Source organism: Triturus cristatus, chromosome 1_1 (assembly GCF_964204655.1).
Source record: "Triturus cristatus chromosome 1_1, aTriCri1.1, whole genome shotgun sequence".
NCBI classification, from domain to species: Eukaryota; Metazoa; Chordata; class Amphibia; order Caudata; family Salamandridae; genus Triturus; species Triturus cristatus.
This window is the reverse complement of record NC_140579.1, coordinates 841,566,988-841,581,610: the sequence shown is the minus strand read 5'-3', so window position 1 is coordinate 841,581,610 and position 14,623 is coordinate 841,566,988.

Here is a 14,623-nt window from a genome sequence, read left to right as displayed (position 1 = left end):
CAGCACCTACAACCTCTCTTCACCCCAGCACCTTCCACCTCTCTTCACCCCAGCACCTTCCACCTCCCTTCACCCCAGCACCTTCCACCTCCATTCACCCCAGCACCTTCCATCTCCCTTCAACCCAGCACCTTCCACCCCTGTTCACCCCAGCACCAACCGCCCCTGTTCACCCCAGCACCTACCACCTCTGTTCACCCCAGCACCTACCGCCTCTGTTCACCCCAGCACCTACCGCCTCTCTTCGCCCCAGCAACTACTGCATCTCTTCCCCGCTGCAACTACCACATCTCTTCACCGTTGCACCTACCACATCTCTTCACTCCAGCACCTACCACTTCTCTTCACCCCAGCACCTTCCGCCTCTCTTCACCCCAGCACCTTCCGCCTCTCTTCACCCCAGCACCTACCGCTTCTCTTCACCCCAGCACCTACCGCCTCTTTTCACGGCAGCACCTACCGCCTCTTTTCACGGCAGCACCTACTGCCTCTCTTCAACCCAGCACCTACCGCCTCTCTTGAACCCAGTGTTGGACTTGGCCCTTTTTGCAGGGTCATCCCTAAACTTTTTGCCTTCCTCCTGTATTTTTTCTGACCTGTTGTTGGCTGTTTTATGACTCTGGGCACCTTACCACTGCTGACCAGTGCTAAGGTGCATATGCTCTCCCTATGGTAAAATGTATACATTGATTGGTGTTCATGTTTGGCTTATTCGGTTTACTATCAGCCCCTAGTAAAGTGCACCAGGAGTGCCAGGGCTTGTAAATGCGAATGCTGCTGGTGGGCCTGCAGCACTGGTTGTGCCACCCACAGAAGCGGCCTAGTAAAATGTGTCTAGGGTCTGCCACTGCAGAACCTGCATGCAGTCTGGTACTGTCATGCTGGCTGGGCAAGTGCACACACTTGCCAGCCTCCAAACCTTCCCTTTGCCTCATGTTAGTCACACCTATGGTAGGCCCACGGGCACGGTGCCTTGTAGGTGTAAGGTAGGACAAGCCCTGAGTGTGTGGCATGTCCTAATAGTGAATTACAGCCATTTTCGTTTTTCACTATTGAAGGCTACCTGCTCTCCATAGGCCAGAATGGGCTGCTGGAGTCACTACACGCTGTGACCCCAGTGGACTCATAGAGCATGGTAGAATGTCAAGTTTAGTATGCCTGAACTCAGAATAATAAAATACTTCTTTTAGTAAAGTTTATTTTAATATCCTGCGTTTGTAAATACTATTTTTAGAAAGTTAGTATTTACTGACCTGGCCATTTCAGTCTGCCTCTGCTGTGTGTGTGTGTGTTCTGCCTAGCAACAGTAAGGAGCAGGGTTGGGGAATCCCCAGAGACAGGCTGGCTGCCAGGTGGTGGGTAGAGAGATTACACCAGGATGGGTGGGAGGAGTACACCTTGACTCTTGAATAGACCTGTGCTCTTCCACCACAAAGCCGGCTCCGCCCCCTGTGGAGCGGCTGATGTCTCTGCCCTGCTGCTGAAAGGAAAGAGCAGAGTCACCATAACAAAGTGCTCCAGAACTGGACTGAGCCAGGCCCAGGCCCCCTGGCGCTAAAGAACAAAATAATCACTGTATAAAAGTAGGAGCCTGGCTCCTAAGAAATCAGAATCCTGTTTTACCACAAAGAACCTCTGCCCGACTAGAAGGAGAAGAAGATGCTGGAAGGACTGGCCTGCTGCTTGCCTTGCTGAGAAAGGAGAGGAAAAGACCTGCTGAAAAGACTTTGCTGCTTTGTGCTTTAAACATTCTCCAAGGGCTTGATCTGAGCTTGCCCCCTGAACTGAACCCCAGGACCAGTGGGTTCTTTGTGCCTTTGCATGTCCTGAAACTCGAGCCGTGTGTATCCAGCTAGAGAAAGACTGCGCCCCTCATCGCCCCCTCCTAGGTCCGTGACACTCGGGAGCTTGCCTGCCTTTGTCCCCGTGAGAGCCTCGCTCCGACCGGAGTCGCTCTCTGCCCCCGGGCTTGGCTCCCTGCTCCTCTGCCACCGTCTGTTACTGGAGCGCGCTGAAACGCTATCGCCCCTCCCGCCGGAATTCCTCTCCGACGATCGTGATCCCCGCCGGGTCAACAGCTGCACGGACCGTGCCCTGTGACCCGCTTCGCTATCCCGGACTTGGATCAGGCCGCGCCGCCCCCGTTGTGGAGACCCCCGCACCGCCGTGCTGAGGGTCGTGGGCCGCGCCTGCCTGAGTGCATGCACCCGCTGACGTAGGATCCAAAGGTGCTCCCCCCTAATCATCCGAGTCGCACTGACCCGTGCCGACTCCCAAAGAAACTGCAACGTTCCTCAAAGTTCCAGTATCGGGCTCGGGGCCCGCAACTCCTTATTTCCCCGTCATCAGGAGCCGATCGTGCCAGAGGGCTGTGCTTTCTCCAGAGTCATCCCGGGTGAGTGAGAGTGAGCGCATATCTCCGTCTTCACCCCTGGGACCTCGAGCCCTCTGACAGGCGCCCTGCTCCTCGGAGCCCCCCCCCCCCCCCGTAGCACCCGCCGCACCGCAAGCCCGTCTCGCCTCCAGCTCTGCCTCCGAGCCGCTGGGAAGAGCCGTACGCGGCGTAGGCGTGCCCACCCCCGATGCGTGAGCCGCGGTAGGGTCCGGGCCGATCTCTGACAGGAGAGAGAGGGAAGCGCGACGAAACGCACCGAAGGGCTAGGACTGGCCTAAATCACCTGTAAGTAACTGGAACCCCAAGTAACATTTCTAAGAGACTAAAGAGTATCCATTTGAACCTACAACAAAGAACATTTGCCTGCTTTACAATCTGGTGGCATAGAGAAAACGTTACTGGTCTTGTGATAAGTCTGCTGATATATATACCTATTTTTTCATAAAGAAGCATATTTTTCCATATCCAAGCCTGGTGTCCATTTGTGGGGGGGATTGATGTATTTACTGTGTGTATGGTTACAAATGCTTAACTAACTAACGCCTGGAGAATAGCCTTGGCTGCTCACGCCACGCACCTAGAGGGTGAGCAAGGGTCATTCCAAAGGGGTTATCCTGCGCCCTGACCTGGAGGAGAGGGTCCCTGCTTGACACAAGGGCATCCTTGCGCCAACCAGAGACCCCCAAGTCTAACATTGTTGGCAGCGGCTGGGATTTCGAATTTGCATTTGTAATTTGCATACAGTGAATTATTAATCACCAGATAGTGAGAGCAGACCAAGTAACGCAGCCACAGGTTTTCATTTTTGAACTTTGTTAGACCTGGCACCTTGGCGTGAGTTTCCCTTCCACTTTTTGATGGTGTGCCTCGATTGTTTTTCTGGTGTTGTCCGCTCAGGGCGCTGCGCCACGGCTAATCCGTGCCGCAGCGCAAGTGCTCCCTAAGATAAAGTGTTCATCATTGGTATACATGATTGGTTTATTGGATTCACTGTCAGTCCCCAGTAAAGTGCACCCGGAGTGCCAGGGCTTGTGAATGCCAATGCCGCTAGTGGGCTGCAGCGCTGGTTGCGCCACCCACACCAGCGGCCATGTAAAATGTGTCCCGGGTCTGCCACTGCTGACCCCGCGTGCAGTCCCGTACTGTCACGCTGGCTGGGCAAGTGCACACACTTGCCAGCCCCCAGAACCTTCCCTTAGCCTCATGTTAGTCACCCCTATGGTAGGCCCGCGGGCAGGGTGCGTTGTAGGTGTAAGGTAGGACAGGCCCCGGTTGTGAGGCCTGTCCTAATAGTGAATCACCGCCATCTTCGTGGTTCACTATTGCAAGGCTACCTGTTCCCCTTAGGCCAGATGAGCTGCTGGAATTATTACATCCTATAATCCCAGCAGGCTCAGGGAACATGGTAGAGAGAGATGTTTAGTATGCCTGAACTCGGAATGATAAAATACTTCTTGTAGTCAAGTTTATTTTACTATCCTGGGTTTGTAAATACGACTTTTAGAAAGTCCGTATTTACTCGCTTAACCATCTCAGCCCGCCTCTGCTGTGCGTGTATCTGACTGTCTGGGCTATGTGAGTGACAGGGCTGGGGGGATGACAGGTAGCGAATGGCAGGAGAGCACCTTGGTGGGAGGTGGGGGTGCCCCTTGGACTCTGAATAGGGCAGTGCTCCACCACCACAAAGCTGGCTCCGCCCCCTGGGGAGCGACTGATGACTCAGCCTGCACCTGGCCCCGGACGGGCGAAGCGCTGTCCACAAGGTGATCCTGAAAGTACTTGTCCCCTGAATGCCGGCTCCAGCTCCTGTGGAGCGGCTGATGTGCCTGCCCCTCACACTGAAAGCAGAAGTCAGAGTACCCCCAACAAAGTGCTCAGGACTGAGAACGACTATGCGAAGGCCCCCCTGGCCTGAAAGAACAAAAGAAATGTGGTATAAAAGTAGGAGCCCTGCTCCTTGCAAATCAGAATCCTGTTTACCACAAAGAACCTCTGCCCGACTAGGAGGAGAAGAAGACGCTGGAAGGACTGGCCTGCTGCTTGCCTTGCTGAGAAAGGAGAGGAAAAGACTTTGCTGCTTTGTGCTTGAACATTCTCCAAGGGCTTGATCTGAGCTTGCCCCCTGAACTGAACCCCAGGACCAGTGGGTTCTCTGTACTTTTGCTCGTCCTCCAATTTGAGCCGTGTGTGCATCCCGCTGGAAAGAGACTGCACCCCTCATCGCCCCTCCTAGGGCCGTGACACTCAGGAGCTTGCCTGCCTCAACCCCGTGAGAGCCCCGCTCCGTCCGGAGCCGCTCTCTGTCCCCGGGCTAGGTTGCCTGCACCCCTGTCACCGCCTGCCACTGGAGCGCGCTGAAAGCACTGTCACCCCTCCCGCCGGAATCCTTCCAACGATCGTGATCTTCGCCGGGTCACCAGCTGCACGGACCGTGCCCTGTGACCCCGCTTCGTTATCCTTGGAACACCCCCAGGCCGCGCCGCCCCCGCTGTGGAGACCCCCCTGCACCGCCGTGCTAAGGGTCACTGGCCGCGCCTGCCTACCTGCCCACACCCGCTGATTGAGGACCCAAGAACACTTCCCAAAGCTGAGCGTCGCACCGACCCGTGCCGACTCTCCACACAACGTTGCTAAAGGAGTTCCAGTCTTGGGCTCGGGGCCCGCACCGCCTTACTTCCCCTTAAATCCTCGCCGCACCGCACGCCCGTCTCACCTCCCGCTGCCCCGGAGCCGCTGGGAGGAGCTGTGCACGGCGCAGGCGCGCCCACGACAGATGCGTGAGCCGCGGTAGGCCTGAAGTAAGTCAAGACTGGAATCCCCCAAGTGACATTGGTAAAAGACTAAAGAAGCATCCGCTTAAGGAACCGTTTGCCTGCTTTATACTCTGGTGGCATAGAAACAACTTTACTAGTCTTGTGATATGTCTGCGTATTGAGATAACTATTTTTATATAAAGAAGCGTATTTTCACATACCTAAGCCTGGTATCCGTTTCTGGGGGAGATTAATGTATTTACTGTGTGTGTGATTATAATTGCTTAACCAACAACGCCTGAAGAATCGCCTTGGCTGCTCACGCCACGCACCTAGAGGGTGAGCAAGGGTCATTTCACAAGGGGTTATCCTGCGCCCTGACATAGAGGAGAGGGTTCCTGCTTGACACAAGGACAACCTTGCGCCAATCAGAGATCACCGACTCTAACATTGGTGGCAGCGGTGGGATTTCGGATTTGCATTTGTAGTTTGCATACAGTGAATTATTAATCACCAGATAGTGAGAGCAGACCAAGTAATGCAGCCACAGGTTTTTTTTCATTTGTGAACCGTTGAGACAACTGCCATTACTGCAGCCATGCCTGGCTCACTTCCTGCTGGAAGAGCACTCTCTGTGATTTCTGGAATGGATGAGGCGGATTGGGAGAAACTGGAGGACTGCACCGTGGAGCAATTGAAAGGCTACAGTGTGAAATTCAGAGTTCCCCATACTGGATTCAGGAAGAAGAACCAGTACCTCAAGGCGTTGAGAGCCTGGAAAGAGTCAAGAGACCCACAGAATGCGGGGGACATCGTTCCGCCCGACCACTTTGTGGAGCCCACCAGAGGCCTGTCCCCAGAAGAGCTGGCGGACAGGGCAGCAGACAGGGCGCATGCAATGGAGATGGCAAAGTTGGCAGGACAAATGGAAATGGAGAAGCAGAAGTTGGCCTTGGAGGCACAACAACGCCAAATGGATCATGATCTGAAAGTGAAGGAGTTGGAGCTGAAGGCGAAAAGTTTGGAAACCGCTCCTTCTGGTGGCAGCACTCCGCCGGTGCAGGTAGAGTCCAAGGTGTACATCCCCAAAGATGTAGTAAAGGAGTATTTTAGAAAGGATGACATAGGGCAGTGGTTTAGAGCCTATGAGGTGGCCATGTCTTCACACCGGGTCCCTGAGAAAGACTGGGGAGCGGGGTTGTGGGGAAGGTTCCTTGCTGAAGGGCGTGACACACTGTTAGATTTACCCTTAGATCTCCAAGCCTCATACCCCCATATGAAGGAAGCTTTAATGACCAGGTATGGGTTAACTCCTGAGCTATATAGACAGAGGTTCAGGGAGACTAAGAAGATCCCTGAGAGTACGTATGTGGAGTATGTAACTTTTTTCTGCAGAGCACTGGATGGTTGGGTGAAGGGTAGCAAGGTGAGTGATTATCAAGGGTTGCTTGATTTAATTGCATGGGAGCACTTGTCCAGTCAATGTTTTCCTGAGCTACGCCAGCACCTGATTGATAGCAAGCTGTCCAACCCGAGGAAGCTTGCTGAGGAGGCGGACCGCTGGCTCAGCACCAGGGTCCACAAGGGTCAAGTGGGAGACTCCGCCAAAGGTGGGCAGGGTCCCCAGCAGAAGATTGGGGGGGACAGGGGTAAACAGAAGGGGTTCCAAAAAGGCCCCCAAAGTAATTCCCAAGGGAACCAGCAGAAGGGTTCTCAGCCTCCCCCACCCCCACAGCAGAACGGGGCCCCGACAGGTAGGCCTGTTCCAAAGGGGCCCTTCAATTGTTACAGATGTGGTGACCCGGGTCACATTGCCTCTGATCCTAAGTGTCGCCTGTTTGGTAAGACAGCACCCACTGGTGCTCCACCCCGGCAAGTAGCTAATGTTAATTTTGGGGAGGAGGTAGCAGTCCAGGGGTGTGGGGGTCCTGCGCATATGACCATAGTCTCGCTAGGAGACAGTGAGATGGTCCCTGAAACCTACTTACCCTCTAACACTAAGAAATATGGGCAAGTAGTGACCATCAATGGAAAGAAGCTTGAGGCTCTTAGAGATACAGGGGCCAGCGTGACCTCGGTGAGGCAACACCTGGTGTCTCAAGAGCAGATTGTACCCAATGCCTACTGTAGGGTTGTCAATGCTGACAACATAGAGAGTCGTTGTCCAATGGCCCAAGTTCCCTTTGAGTGGGGGGAGGTCTCTGGTACTCTACAAGTCGCTGTGAGAACTGACATGCCTGTAGACTGTCTGCTAGGGAACGACCTGGAGAGCTCCCCTTGGGAAAAGGTGGAGAAGACCACGCATCTGAGGATGGTGGGTCTACCCGACTGGGCGTGCGTGACCACCCGGTCAATGGCAGCCAGTAGGGGTGTCGAAAGGGTCCTGGAGCCTGAGGGAGAGGTCCAGGAACCGGTCTTAGGGAGAAGGCGCAGGAGGCGCGGGAAACCGGCCCCCAAAGTTCCCACGGCCCAGGAGGAAGCGGACCCTGAGGGGGATGCTCTGGAGCCTACCGGGGAACAGATTGCCGAACTGGGAGACCTGCCTGAGCTGACCCATTGGCAGCAAGAAGGAAGCCCTTCCAGGGAGGAATTCTGCAAGGAGCAGAGGGAATGCCCTTCTCTCGTGGGTATGCGGCAACAGGCTGCAGACCAGGCCAAAGGTGTTCAGGCCAAGACACACTACGTGTACTGGGAGAGTGACCTCCTGTATTCGGAGCCTAAGGCTGCTGAACCTGGGTCAGCCCGTGTGCTGGTGGTACCCCAGAAGTTCAGAACCTTCCTACTGGGACTGGCTCACGATGTGCCTTTAGCAGGACATTTGGGGATGGACAAGACCTATGACAGGCTTGTCACCCACTTTTACTGGCCCCAAATGCATAAGAATTCAGATTCCTACTGCAGAACCTGTCAGACTTGCCAGGCAAGTGGTAAGAGCGGAGGGAAGCACAAGGCTCCTCTGCAACCTTTTCCTGTGGTCGGTACGCCATTCCAACGAGTGGGTATTGATATTGTTGGGCCTCTGGACCCCAAGACAGCCCTGGGCAACAGGTTCATCCTGGTCTTGGTGGACCATGCCACCCGGTACCCTGAAGCCATCCCTCTGAGGACAGTGACGGCCCCCGTGGTGGGACGGGCACTGATGGGAATCTTTTCCCGAGTGGGGTTCCCTCTAGAGGTGGTGAGCGACAGGGGGACCAATTTCATATCCACATATATGAAATCCCTGTGGAAGGAGTGCGGGGTAACCTACAAGTTCACCACTCCTTACCACCCCCAAGGAAATGGGTTGGTTGAGAGATTCAACCGAACCCTCAAAGGCATGATCATGGGCCTAGACGGTCCAATGAGGCGTAAGTGGGACGTCCTCTTGCCATGCCTCCTCTTCGCTTACCGAGAGGTGCCACAGAAGTCTTTAGGGTTCAGCCCCTTTGAGCTTCTGTATGGTCACCCGGTAAGAGGACCTCTGAGTTTGGTAAAGGAGGGCTGGGAGCAATCTCCCAGGAAACCTCCCCAGAATGTATATAGTTACATGCTGGCCTTCCGAAACCAGACTAGGCGTTTCAGGCAACTTGCTGAGGCAAATCTGGAAGCCAGCCAGGAAGAGATGAAGCGGTGGTACGACCAGAATGCCACTCTGGTAGAGCTTCAACCTGGACAAAAGGTGTGGGTCTTGGCCCCAGTGGAGCCTTGTGCACTTCAGGATAAGTGGACAGGTCCATTTGAGGTTGTGGAGCGCAAAAGTCCTATCACCTACTTGGTGGACATGCAGTCTCCCAGGAACCCTTTGAGGGTCCTACATGTTAACCGCCTTAAGCCCCACTTAGAGAGGACCGAAGTGGGCATGCTGCTGGCCACTGATGATGGAATGGAAGAGGAGACCGAGCCTCTTCCTGACCTCTTAGTAGCCTCTGAGAAAGATGGGTCAGTGGATGGAGTTAACCTCTCACCCACCCTGACGCCCGAAAACAGGAAGATTGCCGCCACTTGCTGGGGCAGTTTCCAGATAGGTTGTCCCTGGTTCCTGGTGTCACAGATTGGTGCGTCCATGATGTGGACACAGGAGACAGCTTACCTGTGAAGCACAAGGCTTACCGGGTAACTGACAGGGTCAGAGCTTGCATCAAGGAGGAGGTCTCCAAAATGCTTGCGTTAGGGGTGGTTGAGTCCTCCAGCAGTCCTTGTTCCAGCCCCGTGGTCTTGGTCCCCAAAGCTGCTGCGCCGGGAGCCACACCTGAACTCCGGTTCTGTGTGGACTACAGAGGACTCAATTCAGTAACTAAGACTGACGCGCACCCCATCCCCAGAGCTGATGAGCTCATTGATCGGCTAGGGGCTGCCCGGTTCCTCAGCACGTTTGATTTAACGTCTGGGTACTGGCAGATCGCCTTGACCGATGGGGCCAAAGAGAGGTCAGCATTCTCTACACCAGATGGGCACTTCCAGTTCCGCGTAATGCCATTTGGGATGAAGAATGCCCCTGCCACCTTTCAGAGGTTGGTCAACCAGGTGTTGGTTGGACTGGACGCTTTCAGTGCCGCCTACCTGGATGACATCGCAGTGTTCAGTGCCACCTGGCCCGACCACCTGCGCCACCTCTGGGAAGTGTTGATGGCGCTGCGCCGAGCAGGCCTCACGATCAAGGTGAGCAAGTGCCAGATCGGGCAGGGTTCCGTGGTGTACTTAGGACACCAAGTGGGGAGTGGCAAGGTGGCACCCTTGCAACCCAAGATTGAGACCATCCTAACTTGGGAGCCCCCCAAGACACAGACCGCAGTGAGGGCCTTCCTGGGGCTCACTGCATACTACAGGAGGTTTGTCAAGGGCTATGGAACGATCGTTGCCCCCTTGACAGAGCTGACTTCTAAGAGGCAGCCCAGGAAAGTGATCTGGACTGACACCTGTCAGAAAGCTTTTGACACCCTGAAGACTGCCATGTGCACGGCGCCCGTGCTCTTGGCCCCTGATTTCTCAAAGGAATTCCTAGTCCAGACAGACGCTTCAGAGCATGGTGTAGGGGCTGTTCTCTCACAGATGACTGAGGAGGGCTGGGACCAACCCGTAGCCTTCATCAGTAGGAGGTTACTTCCACGGGAAAGTAGGTGGAGTGCAATTGAGCAAGAAGCATTTGCTGTGGTCTGGGCGCTGAAGAAGCTAAGACCCTACTTGTTTGGGTCTCACTTCCGAGTTCAGACAGACCACAGGCCCCTCAGATGGTTGATGCAAATGAGGGGTGAGAACCCGAAACTGTTGAGGTGGTCCATCTCCCTACAGGGTATGGACTTTACGGTGGAACACCGTCCTGGCACAGATCACACCAACGCTGACGGTCTGTCCAGGTACTTCCGCCTTAGTGACGAGGAACCCCCTGGGCAAGGGTAGTTCTCCCCACCTTTCAGCTGGAGGGGACACATGTTAGACCTGGCACCTTGGCGTGAGTTTCCCTTCCACTTTTTGATGGTGTGCCTCGATTGTTTTTCTGGTGTTGTCCGCTCAGGGCGCTGCGCCACGGCTAATCCGTGCCGCAGCGCAAGTGCTCCCTAAGATAAAGTGTTCATCATTGGTATACATGATTGGTTTGTTGGATTCACTGTCAGTCCCCAGTAAAGTGCACCCGGAGTGCCAGGGCTTGTGAATGCCAATGCCGCTAGTGGGCTGCAGCGCTGGTTGCGCCACCCACACCAGCGGCCATGTAAAATGTGTCCTGGGTCTGCCACTGCCGACCCCGCGTGCAGTCCCGTACTGTCACGCTGGCTGGGCAAGTGCACACACTTGCCAGCCCCCAGAACCTTCCCTTAGCCTCATGTTAGTCACCCCTATGGTAGGCCCGCAGGCAGGGTGCGTTGTAGGTGTAAGGTAGGACAGGCCCCGGTTGTGAGGCCTGTCCTAATAGTGAATCACCGCCATCTTCGTGGTTCACTATTGCAAGGCTACCTGTTCCCCTTAGGCCAGATGAGCTGCTGGAATTATTACATCCTATAATCCCAGCAGGCTCAGGGAACATGGTAGAGAGAGATGTTTAGTATGCCTGAACTCGGAATGATAAAATACTTCTTGTAGTCAAGTTTATTTTACTATCCTGGGTTTGTAAATACGACTTTTAGAAAGTCCGTATTTACTCGCTTAACCATCTCAGCCCGCCTCTGCTGTGCGTGTATCTGACTGTCTGGGCTATGTGAGTGACAGGGCTGGGGGGATGACAGGTAGCGAATGGCAGGAGAGCACCTTGGTGGGAGGTGGGGGTGCCCCTTGGACTCTGAATAGGGCAGTGCTCCACCACCACAAAGCTGGCTCCGCCCCCTGGGGAGCGAATGATGGCTCAGCCTGCACCTGGCCCCGGACGGGCGAAGCGCTGTCCACAAGGTGATCCTGAAAGTACTTGTCCCCTGAATGCCGGCTCCAGCTCCTGTGGAGCGGCTGATGTGCCTGCCCCTCACACTGAAAGCAGAAGTCAGAGTACCCCCAACAAAGTGCTCAGGACTGAGAACGACTATGCGAAGGCCCCCCTGGCCTGAAAGAACAAAAGAAATGTGGTATAAAAGTAGGAGCCCTGCTCCTTGCAAATCAGAATCCTGTTTACCACAAAGAACCTCTGCCCGACTAGGAGGAGAAGAAGACGCTGGAAGGACTGGCCTGCTGCTTGCCTTGCTGAGAAAGGAGAGGAAAAGACTTTGCTGCTTTGTGCTTGAACATTCTCCAAGGGCTTGATCTGAGCTTGCCCCCTGAACTGAACCCCAGGACCAGTGGGTTCTCTGTGCTTTTGCTCGTCCTCCAATTTGAGCCGTGTGTGCATCCCGCTGGAAAGAGACTGCGCCCCTCATCGCCCCTCCTAGGGCCGTGACACTCAGGAGCTTGCCTGCCTCAACCCCGTGAGAGCCCCACTCCGTCTGGAGCCGCTCTCTGTCCCCGGGCTAGGTTGCCTGCACCCCTGTCACCGCCTGCCACTGGAGCGCGCTGAAAGCACTGTCACCCCTCCCGCCGGAATCCTTCCAACGATCGTGATCTTCGCCGGGTCACCAGCTGCACGGACCGTGCCCAGTGACCCCGCTTCGTTATCCTTGGAACAACCCCAGGCCGCGCCGCCCCCGCTGTGGAGACCCCCCTGCACCGCCGTGCTAAGGGTCGCTGGCCGCGCCTGCCTACCTGCCCACACCCGCTGATTGAGGACCCAAGAACACTTCCCAAAGCTGAGCGTCGCACCGACCCGTGCCGACTCTCCACACAACGTTGCTAAAGGAGTTCCAGTATCGGGCTCGGGGCCCGCACCGCCTTACTTCCCCGTAAATCCTCGCCGCACCGCACGCCCGTCTCACCTCCCGCTGCCTCGGAGCCGCTGGGGGGAGCTGTGCACGGCGCAGGCGCGCCCACGACAGATGCGTGAGCCGCGGTAGGCCTGAAGTAAGTCAAGACTGGAATCCCCCAAGTGACATTGGTAAAAGACTAAAGAAGCATCCGCTTAAGGAACCGTTTGCCTGCTTTATAATCTGGTGGCATAGAAACAACGTTACTAGTCTTGTGATAAGTCTGCGTATTGAGATAACTATTTTTATATAAAGAAGCGTATTTTCACATACCTAAGCATGGTATCCGTTTCTGGGGGAGATTAATGTATTTACTGTATGTGTGATTATAATTGCTTAACCAACAACGCCTGAAGAATCGCCTTGGCTGCTCACGCCACGCACCTAGAGGGTGAGCAAGGGTCATTTCACAAGGGGTTATCCTGCGCCCTGACATAGAGGAGAGGGTTCCTGCTTGACACAAGGACAACCTTGCGCCAATCAGAGATCACCGACTCTAACAAACTTTGTTGAGACATCTGCCATTATTGCAACCATGCCTGGCTCACTCCCTGCTGGAAGAGCACTCTCTGTGATTTCTGGAATGGATGAGGTGGATTGGGAGAGACTGGAAGGCTACACCCAAGAGCAATTGAAAGGCTACAGTGTAAAATTCAGAGTTCCCCATACTGGATTCAAGAAGAAGAACCAGTACCTCAAGGCGTTGAGAGCCTGGAAAGAGTCAAGAGACCCACAGAATGCGGGGGACATCGTCCCACCCGACAACCTTGTGGAGCCCAGCAGAGTCCTGTCCCCAGAGGAGCTGGCAGACAGGGCAGCAGACAGGGCGCATGCAATGGAGATGGCAAAGTTGGCAGGACAAATGGAGAAGCAGAAGTTGGCCTTGGAGGCACAACAACGCCAAATGGATCATGACCTAAAAATGAGGGAGTTGGATCTCAAGATCAAGAGTTTAGACCGCTCTCCCTCTGGTGGCAGCAATATTGAGTTTTACAGTGCTGAGAGAGTAGTACGCACACCCAGAGATGTGGCGCCTGACTTGAAGGAGGGGGTTAACATACACCAGGAGGTTCAAGGGCATGAGGTAGCTCCAGTAGTGCGCAGTATCCCTGAAGGGAATAGGGTAACTGGCGCAGGGGTTCCTAGTCCTAGTGGAGGGAGGGACACTCTACTGACTCTAGCTGAGAGGTACAGGGAGAGGGGTTCCCCCAAAATTGAAGTCCTGGTGGGTGAGTGTGAAGACCGCCCAGAAGAGTGTGGGTTGTGGGACAGAGACAGTCAGATACTGTCTTGCCAGTCTCAGGAGAGTGGTGTGGAGTACGTGTGTGAGGCACTGGATGGTAAGGTGAAGGATAGTTTGGTTAACCCTGCTAGGGGGCTGTGTGATCCAATTGTGGGAGAGCATATTGTAAGTCCCTGTTTTCCAGAGCTATGCCAACACCTGTGTGAGGGTGAGTTCTCTGACCGCAGAGAGCCCACATTGGAGGCAGACCTTTTGGTGGATTCCAGAGGGTCTGGAGAGGCATTGGGGAGTGACCCTGTGGGGAGTGGCTCAGGTATCTTCCAACCCAGAGTGGTGGAAGTGGTGCAGAGTAGCCCAGCTAGGTCCCATGGTAGTGGGAGGGGTGTAGGGGCTCACGTCCTGTCTCAGTGGAGAAGGAGTGAGTGTGGGGCTGCGTGCCCCCAGGTGCCCGAAACCCAGTCTCAGAGCCTGGATGGTTCTTTAAGGGAACACCAGGCGGGGAGCCTAGGCTGTCCTGATGGGCCGCCCGTTGAGGGGGATCCCCTAGTGTCTGGTGAGCTGGGAGTGTCTGTAAGCAGGCCTCCATCAGTTCTGGTGTCTGGCAGTACTGCTCCAGTTGGGAGGGTGCAGAGGTCCAGATTGAGGGGTGAGGGGGGGAAAGAGTCCCCAGTGGAAGAACCAGTGGGTCAGGGGTCAGCCAGAAGGGCTGCGTCCCCCGTGAGTGACCATGGTGACACCACTTCTGTCCTGGGGGATCTTCAGGCACTGTCAGATGGACAGGGGTCGGGAGATCAGCGCCAGGCAGACTGTCACACGACACATGAGTTATGTGTCACCCTCAGGGGGGGCATGCGTGCTCCCCGGGAAGTCCTGGTGCGCCAGGCGAGCGTTCAACCGCATGGGTTGGTCCCAGGGTTGGGAAGCCAGGTTCAGG